The sequence below is a fragment of the Cervus elaphus genome, chromosome 9, assembly GCF_910594005.1.
Source record: "Cervus elaphus chromosome 9, mCerEla1.1, whole genome shotgun sequence".
Lineage (NCBI taxonomy): Eukaryota > Metazoa > Chordata > Mammalia > Artiodactyla > Cervidae > Cervus > Cervus elaphus.
In genome coordinates this window covers 40,384,882-40,394,607 of record NC_057823.1, presented here as the reverse complement: position 1 = coordinate 40,394,607, position 9,726 = coordinate 40,384,882, and positions in this window count along the sequence as shown.

Below are 9,726 nucleotides of genomic sequence, written 5' to 3'. Positions count from 1 at the left end.
CTTTTAAAAAATAAGCAATTTTAATTTTGAGCTAATTGGAATCCAATAGCTTTTTTTTTTTAACTTTCTAATCATATCACCCTCAAACCATAAAAGATTTTCTAGATCTTAAAAATGAAAAATACCCAGAGGCTTCACACACTCAGCTGGGTGATGCTGTCTTGCGGATGTGTGATGTCTCCTTCACGCCTGTCAAAACCTAGATTTAATCCAGGGTGACCTTTTCCAGCTCTGTTGCTGGTGGTGGTTGGAAGTTAGTGGGAGTCATCAAGTGGTGCTTCCAGAATGTTCTTTGAAGGGGCTGGCTCAGCCTGAAGCTCACCCTTCTGCCCCTGCCCCTGCTCCTTCCTGGGATGTCCACCTAATGTTTGTAAGTGCAGTGGCCATCCAGGAGGTGAACCCCAGGACAGTATCCCGTGTCACAGCAGAAAGGCAGAAGGAGTTGCTGGCTGCAGCAGTCCTGCCCACCCTGCATACCTGATGCTGAACACTTTGTTTTCTGAGAGAAAAGCGAAATATAACAGAAACAGACTGGGACTTTTCTGGCAGTCCAGTGGTTAAGACTCCACACCTCCACTGCAGTGGGGCTTGGGATCCCAGGTCAGAGAACCAAGACCCCGCAAACTGCTCATTGTGCACCCCCAAAACCAAACAGAATCAGACTCACAGACACAGAAAACAAACTACTGGTCACCACAGGGTGGGGGTAGGGGCAGGGGTAGCATCAATGAAGGGGATGAAGAGGTACAAAGTACTATGTATAAAATGAATAAGATGCAAGGATATAATGTACAGCACAGGGAATATAATCAATGTTATCATAACTTTGTACAGTATGCAATTTATAAAAATATCAAATCACTATATTGTACACCTGAAACTAATATAGTTTAAGTCAGCCATACATCACTTAAAGACAATTAAAAGCTCTATGGGATTAAGCCACAGGTTGGCCTCTCACTGGCAGCCTAACCCAGTTTCTAATGGCATCACTGACTCGATGGACATGAGTTTGAGTAAGCTCCTGGAGTTGGTGATGGACAGGGAAGCCTGACGTGCTGCAGTCCCTGGGGTCGCAAAGAGTTGGACTGAACTGAATGGATTCATGAGAGACTCCAACTATTTACTGAAAAGACTGCTTTCCCTAAAGGATGATTCTGAAGAGTCGCAGTTAACTGTGAAGTGACGTACGTTTACACAAGAATGTGTCTGGGACCTAATTCTTCACTCGGGTTCACTCCCTGTTTGTTGTTTATTTATTTTTATTGAAGTATGTTGATCTACATGCTGTGTTAGTGTCTGCTCTACAGCTAAGTGATTCAGTTATATATATATATATATATTACCTATTTATATGTAATATATAAATATATATAAATTCTTTATGTGTGTGTGTGTGTGCATGCTAAGTCACTTCAGTCATGTCTGACTCTTTGCAACCCTATGGACTGTAGCTTGCCAGGCTCCTCTGTCCCTGGGATTCTCCAGGCAAGAATATTGGAGTGGGTTACATATATATATATGTAAATTCTTTATTCTTTTTTTTAAATCTTTTCCATTATGGCCTATCATAGGATATTAAATATAGTTCTCTGTGCTATATACAATAGGATCAAGCCGTATTTGAAAGTAGAAAAGGAAGAGCTGCATTTTCATGAAAAAATGTTTATGATTCTGCTGTCATCTCTCGTGTGCTGTGAGTCTCACCTAAAGGCTCACGTTTACTCAGCTGTTTCTGCTTCTGTTTCCTGTTCCCTGAAGTTTTTCGGTTCTTTCTAAAGCTCTCTACTCCCCCGAATGTTTATACTCAACCTACTCTGGTCTGCTCCAGGATCTGCTCACTATTTGTAGAGGAAATTACATGCCCACCTCCCCAGACCAGACAGATGGAAACCAGTGTCTTACTTTAGTCCTCTTTCCTTGAGTGCTGTCCACCCGAGTCGCTTCCTACTTGTTCTCCTTGGCGTTGTGCTTAACCTCTGAATAGTCTCATCCTGTGGGTTTGGGGCTTTTTTTGGTGCTTTCATTTTTCTGTGAGTCTGTACTGAACTTCTATAAATTTCTCTCGAAGTTATGGGATGTGTGTTTTCTAATGACGTTAATGGGGTTTTTGGAGAGGAGAGAAGTAGACGCATGTGCCTTCGCTTGGGATCTGGTCTGTATTCTTCTGGCAATGAGTTGAGCTTTTCTTTGTGGTGTAAAATGTAGATTAGCTTTTGCATTGTGATCCTACAGTTAGTTTTCAGAGGTGAAGTTTGATCTGTGTTAGATCAGCCTTGTTCTATTCCTCAGATGCTCTGTATTTTTCCTTTTTGGTTTGTGTGATGAAAAATGAGAAAAACCAACTGAGGTCATTTGTTTTAGAATACTGTTGGTATTTCTGATAACTTTTTATTCATGCATGAACATAGGGGTATTTTTTTTAATGTTCTTTTTTCTGAGCAGCATATGAGGAAGAACTTGACCTTTTTTCTTGTCTATCTTTAGTCTTTAGCTTACCAGGCTGTGCTTGTACAAACTAGAATGAAGCAGTCTGTGAGTGATATATTGTTCCTACTGAATGAGAACAGTCAGTACTAAGGAAAAATATCCACTGGGAGAGCATGTTGATTATAGGCTAATAATCAGAGATCTTAATAAGATATTGATGCTTTGAAAATAGGACATATTGACTTGGCTTTATCTCTAAAACTACCCAAGTTTGTGGTCAGTACTAAGTCACTTTACTTTTATAAAAATTTTTAATAAAATGTACATAACAGTAACCATTTTAACCATTTTTCAGTATACAGCTCGGTGGCATGAAGTTGTTCGTTCACAGTATTATGCAACCATCACCATCGTCCATCTCCAGAACTTTTCCTTCATCCCAAACGGAAACTCTACCCGTTAAATAGTAGCTCCTCTTTCCCCCACCTCTGCCCCTGGGAACCTCTGTTCTACCTTCCGTCTCTGAATTTGCCTATTGTAGATTCCACATTTAGTCAATCATGTAATATTTATCCTTTCGGTTCTGGCTTATTTCATTTCACATGTTTTCAAGGTTTGGATTAGGGCTTCAAAGTTGACAAGTATCAGGGGGACTTCCCTGGCGATTCAGTGGCTAAGATTCTGAGCTCCCAATGCAGGGAGCCTGGGTTGAATCCCTGGTCAGGGAACTAGATCACACATGCTGCAATGAAGATCAAAGATTGAGTGTGCCATGACCAAGAACTGGCACAGCCAAATAAATATTTTTTTTAAGGTTAATAAGTATCAGAAATGATGACCAAATAATGTTCCATTATATGGATATACCACATTTTATTTATTTTTTCATCTGCTGATGGACATTCGGGTGGCTTGCAGCTTCTGACTATCGTGAGTAAGACTGCTGTGAGGCGTCCCCGGTGACTCATTGGTAAAGAATCCGCCTGCCAATGCAAGAGAGGTGACTCAGGCCCTGGTCTAGGAGGTCCCACATGCCACAGGGCAACTGAGCCCTTGCTGCTGAAGGGCCAGGGAGCCACAACCCCTGAGCCCACGGGCCTCACGCTCTCGAGCCCGTGCTCACAAGAGAAGCCACCGCAGTGAGGAACCTGAGCACCGCAGCTGGAGCAGCCCCCACTCACCGCAACTAGAGAAAGCCCAGGCAGCAGCGAAGACCCAGCACAGCCAAATAAATTAAAACCAAAAAGACTACTGTGAATGTGGGTGGACCAGTGTTTCTGTTTGAGCCTCTGCTTTCAGTTCTTTTGCGTATAAACCTAGGGGTAGCATTGCTGGGTTTTATAGTAATTCTGTGTTAACTTTGATTTAGCCTGACTTCGCATGGTGCTGTAATCTTTGGCAGAGGCCCAGCCAAGCTGCCTTCCTACTGCTGGATAGACTGGACTTGCGACTGTGACTCACTCAGCCGTGTCCCACTCACTCAGGGCTGGCTGCCCTCCAGGGAGCACATGTGGAAAAGATACCTGCAGAGTATTTCAGGAAGCTGACCTGCTGCTGGTTTAATGGCCTGCGCAGTCCCAGTCTACAGGCAGTAAGGAGGTCACTTCCTGGCAGGTCAGACGTGTTGGCGAACTTGGGATCTCAAGAAAGATGATACCCCTCTAGTTAAAGGTTATGCCCGTGAAACATGGTAGAGGCTAGTTGTGACAGCCCTTGGTTCCTGAACTCAAAGTGGAGGAACTGATGAGAACCTTAGATAATACTTCTGGCTTTATGGAAATTGTAGAAACTATGGCTGTGGGGGCTTTAGCAAGCCCCGTACTCAGTGCCAGGGTGGAGTTTTGGCAGCTTCCTAAGGAGGCTCTAAGTATTAAAGCACAGCTCTTACCCTGTAGGAAAGGATGCCAAATAGCCCTGCACATCCAGGTTATTATACACATTCAAAACATGGTGAAGGTTCCCACCTCACTGGTGGAATTCTTGGTTCCCTGGTGTGGTGTCAGGATGAACAGGTTGGCTTTTCCAAGGAACAGTGGTGTTGGTGATCAAGTTGTAATAGTCTGAGGTACTTGCATGTGTATTGTGATTTTGTATCACAATATCTTATTGAGCAAATACTACTCAGTCTGAGCCTTTGCCTCGACAAGCACACGGTCGGTCCGAGGACAGACGGAAACCAAGCAACCCTCCATGCCAGATGCCCAGGGGTACCCCATCCTCTTGACCACTTTGAACCTCAGTGACCTACCGAGGTTACCAGGTCCCTGAAACCCCCTTGTATTTGTTGACTTCCTTGCCTCTCGCTATCGTTTCCTTGGTCCATTTCTGTTTATTTGGATTGTTTATCAAAATAACCTAAGTCGCACACAAGCCCTGGTGGCAACCACAGCTTTCTTTTTTTTTTCATTTATTTTTATTAGTTGGAGGCTAATTAGTTTACAGTATTGTAGTGGGTTTTGTCATACATTGACATGAATCAGCCATTGAACCACAGCTTTCAAGGAGAGGAATTACGAGCCTAGAAACCCATCTAGTCCAACCTAAACACTGACACCTAATACTTGTTCCCATACCTGCCAAGTGCAGAATATGGCCAAAAGGAAACCCGAGGAAGGCCCTGACCACAGTAAATGTTGGACTCTGTCTTTGTTTGGTTCCTTGCTCTGGGTTGGCTTTGCCACCATCAGCAGAGGACAGGCAACAAATGGGCACAGCTCCCAGAAAAAACAAAATGTCGTAAACTGGATAAACCAACACAGTCTTTTGGAAAACCGCAAGTTCACAGATTAGTAACCAGCCCAACCCAACCAGTCCTGAATGGACCACCCACAGGCTTCACTAAATGGACCATCCAGTCTTGTGCAGATTGTGGTTTTTGATCTTTGGGGCTTTGTAAGCTTTGCCCTTGTGCTTTGTTCAGGAGAAAGTCTTAAAGAGAGGCTGTTCCCTCTGGCATGAAAAACACTAGTTCTATGGTCCCCACCCTCCCAGGGAACAACTTTTTAAACTCTTCTAGTTGTTTCTTCCAACCCAGGAGAATAGCAGTGGGCGGACACAGGCCCACAGAGAGGCAGAGGCTTAAGAAGCACCTGCCCCGGATGAGAGCAGAATGACACAGGACTCGGGGTGGGAGTAGATCTTGGGGGTGGCAGCATCATATCCTGGGGACAGAATATCTGAGAAGAGAAATGTATTAGGTTAAGAAAAGTGCACATGAAATATATTGGGCTTTAGGGTTTATTAAGGTGTATGTATGTGATAAGATGGGCTTGGAAATAGTCTATGATATGCCAGGAGAAACAGAATTAATGGATTCATGAGCACCTAGCTTGGTTCCTGTGCTAGTTTTCTATTGCTGCTCTAACAAATGCCTGCAAATGTAGTGACTTAAACAACACAGGTTTATTTCTTACAGTTCTGTTGGTCAGAAGCTCAAGGTGAACCTCAACCAATTGAAATCGAGGTGTCATCAAGGCCCTGATTCTTTTTGGAGGTTCTAAAAGAGAATGGTGTGCTTGCTTATTCAGGTTGTTGCCGGGATTCACTTCCTTGCAGACATAGGGCTGAGTCCCTGCTTTCTTGCTGGCTGTCAGCTTAGGGTCATCCCCTGCTTCTGCTTCTGGAGGCCAGCCACATTCCTTGGGTCATGACCTGCTTTCTCCATCTTCAAAGCCCTCGACAGTGGACCAGTCCCTCTACACTTTGAATCTCTTCCATCATTGCATCTCTCCATCTTCTGCTGCTGCCTTTAAGAGCCCATGTCATTACATTGGGCCAACATGGAAAATCCAGGATAATCATCCTGTTTTAAAGTCAGCTGATCTGCCACTCTTAATTCCCCTTTTGCGATGTAGCATTAAGATATTCACATGTGTGATGCCAAGGGTTAGGATATGGGCATCCTTGGGGGCCATCGTTCTTTCTACCATGGTCCCTAAGCTGAGAACAGGGTAAAGCAGACAGAATGGACTGCTGAGGATTTCTATTCAACATCTGCTGGGAGGGCAGAAGCCTGAAACTCAGAGCAGCTACCCTAAGCAGAGGGTCCCCCCGGTCTGAGCTGCACAAATATCAGGGCTTTTCCTACTGTCTGGATTTTTCTTCCACCATAGACTAGTCTTGCCTCCTTTAGAACTTCTTCTCAATGGAGTCATCCAGTATAATTTTTTGTGTTTTCACTCAGAATAATGTTCTTGAGATCCGTCTCAGTTATGGTGTGTCTTAGCAGCAACATGTCACAGATTGGGAGATGGTATTCACACATACCTGTCAAAGAACTTGATCTAGGATTTCCCTGGTCGTCCAGTGGTTAAGAATCTGCCTGCCAGTGCAGGGGACGTGAGTGATCCCTGGTTCGGGAAGATTCCACATGCTGCAGGACAACTAGGCTGTGCACCACAACTACTGAAGCTTGCATGCTCTAGGGCCTGAGTGCTGCAACTACTGAGGCCTGAGTGCCTACGACCAGTGCTCTGCAACAAGAGAAGCCACCACAACAAGAAGTCCCTGTTCACCCCCACTAGAGAAAGCCCATGCACAGCAACGAAGACCCAGAGCAGCCAAAAATAATAAATAAATTAAATAAAAAAAGAACTTGATCTAGAGCATATAAAGAACTCGTAACACTCAGTGATAATAGTGTTTTTTCTTAGGTAAATGAATCTATGTGCATTGTTTATTGCTAGCTTTGTATACTTAATGTTAGATTATGGGAGTTGTAGGCTGATTAATGGCTTCCCCAAAGATGTCCACATCCTAATACCTAAAACCTGTGGATATGTTACTTTAGAGGAATTTGGCAGTTGTGATTAAATAAAGGATCTTTGGATGGGAAGGCTGTACTGGTTACTTAGTTGGGCCCAAGGTAATCACAGTGACCTTAGAAGAGGGAGACAAGAAGGTCAGAGTCGGAGGAAAACAGATTTTTGAGGATGTTACATTCTTGGCTTTGAAGATGGAGGAACAGGTTACAAGTCAAAGAACACGGGTGGGTTTGGAAGGTGGAAACGGCATGGAAATAATGATCCTCTAGTCTTTAGGGGGATCCCAGCCCTGCTGTCCCCTTGATGTTAGCCCAATGAGATTTCTGATCTACCTGACTATAAGATAATAAGTTTATGTTAAGTCAATAAAACTTCACACAAAAGGCAGTAATAAGACAATTGATCCAGTATTACAAGTGCAAAAGATTTGAAAATACACTTCACAAAAGAAGACATACATATTGCCAGTAAGCACATGAAAAATACTTAGTATCATTGGCCCTGCCTGCTTCTCTGGACCTTTCTCTCCTAGGAAAAATACTTAATCTTCTGGGTTTCCTTTCACTTTATTTAGGGTGTCCTTCACAAGTTTTACATTTTTAAAAAATAAAAGTTTAATTTTAGAAGAGTTTTACAGGAAAATTACAAAGATAGTACAAAGAATTCCCATGTACTACACCCAGGTTCCCATGTTATTAACATCTTACATTGATATGGCACAGTTGTTACAATTAATGAACCAATACAGATACTTTATTCAGACTTCTTCAGTTTTTACCTGATGCTCTGCTTCTGAGCCAGGACCCCATCCAGGGCAAAACGTCACGTTTAGTCATCATGTCTCCTTAGGCTCCTCTGGGTGGACAATTTCTCAGACTTTCCTTATTCTTGATGACCTTGACAGTTTTGAGGAGTACAGGTTAGGAGTTTCTTTTTAGGGTGTTCTTTAGTTTGAGTTTATCTGGTGTATTTTTCTGTTTTATTTTTAATTGATATGTCTCTCTTAATTAAACTGGAGTTATGTCCACACTATGTGCAGCCTCCGTTCAAGGACTGTGGAGTTATGCCGACTCCTTGAGGGCAGAGAAGCCATATACATTATTTAGAATTCTTTTGCATGGGTGACTTGTCTCTTCTCATTTATTTAGTCAGTCATTTATCTATGTCAGTATAGGCTCGGTGGCATTTTTTTTTTACATTTATTTTTATACACCGTGACAACTTTATTTTGTTGCTCAAATTGTTCCAACCCTGCTTTGAGTTGGTCCTGGGTTCCTCTGACATTTTCCCATCACTATGCGTGTGTGTGTGTGTGTGTGTGTGTGTGTGTGTGTGTAACAGTTCTTTACTTTCTGGCACTATAAGATGTTTCAGTCTCATCTTATATAATTCCTGCCTGGTCCTAGAATCAGCCATTTCTCCAAGGAGCCCTGGTTCCTTTCATTGGAGAATGGTATTTGAAATCAAGATCTCTAGTTCATCAAGTACTGACGTATTCAAAGTTTTTAATTTTTATGAAGTTCAGTTTATCTGTGTTGTGTGTGTGTGTGTGTGTCTTTGATGTCTTTGAAGCCTCTAAAGAGGCTTCGCCTGACCCAGGGTCACAAAGGTTTACTTGTACAGTTTAAGAGTTTTATAGTGTTAGCTCATTCATCTAGGCCCACAATCCATTTTGAGTTCATTTTTGTGCATGGTATATGAAAGAGGTCCAGCTTCATTGTTTTCTACATAGGTATCCAGTCGTCCTGGCACCATTGTTGAAAAGACTTTTTTCCCATTGAATTGTCTTGGCACCCCTGTCAAAAATCAATGGATATTTCTTTTAAAAAAGTTTATTTATTTTTGATCGCACTGGGTCCTCATTGCTATGCATGGGCTTTCTCTAGTTGCAGAGAGCAGGGGCTACTCTCTAGTTGCAGTGCGTGGGCCTCTCGTTGCAGTGGCTTCTCTTGTTGCAGAGCGCAGGCTCTCGGGCCCGAGGCCTTCAGTAGTTGTGGCTCTCGAGCACAGGCTCAATAGTTGTGGCTCATGGGCTTAGTTGCTCCATGATATGTGGGATCTTCCCGAACCAGGGATTGAATCCATGCCCCTTGCATTGGCCAGTGGTCTCTTAACTGCTGGATGGGAAGTCCCTTAATTGATATTTCTTCAATTATTGAATGTATAATTGGAAAAGACATACCTGGCAACTGGAGGAATGCTGACGTTGGTTCCCTACCCCTTGGAGTGAAAGCTCCAGAAGCTGCTCCTCTGTACCAAAATAGGAACCTGGAAACAAGACTGCCTCCCGAGGGGAGTTGCAGAGCTTAATGCCACACCCCCACTTCACTCAGCTGTTGGCTGCTGGTGACTCAGATTGCAGCAGCTGTCCCAGCCGTCACTGGAGCCTGTCACTGGAGCAGTTCAGCACACCTCCTGACAGTTGGTAGCTGTTGATCTAGCTAATGCCTTTTTCTCTATACCGATTTGTAAGGCTCTCCAAAGACGGTGTTTTTTGTTTTTCCCACCTACTGGGGTCAGCAACTTGCCTTCG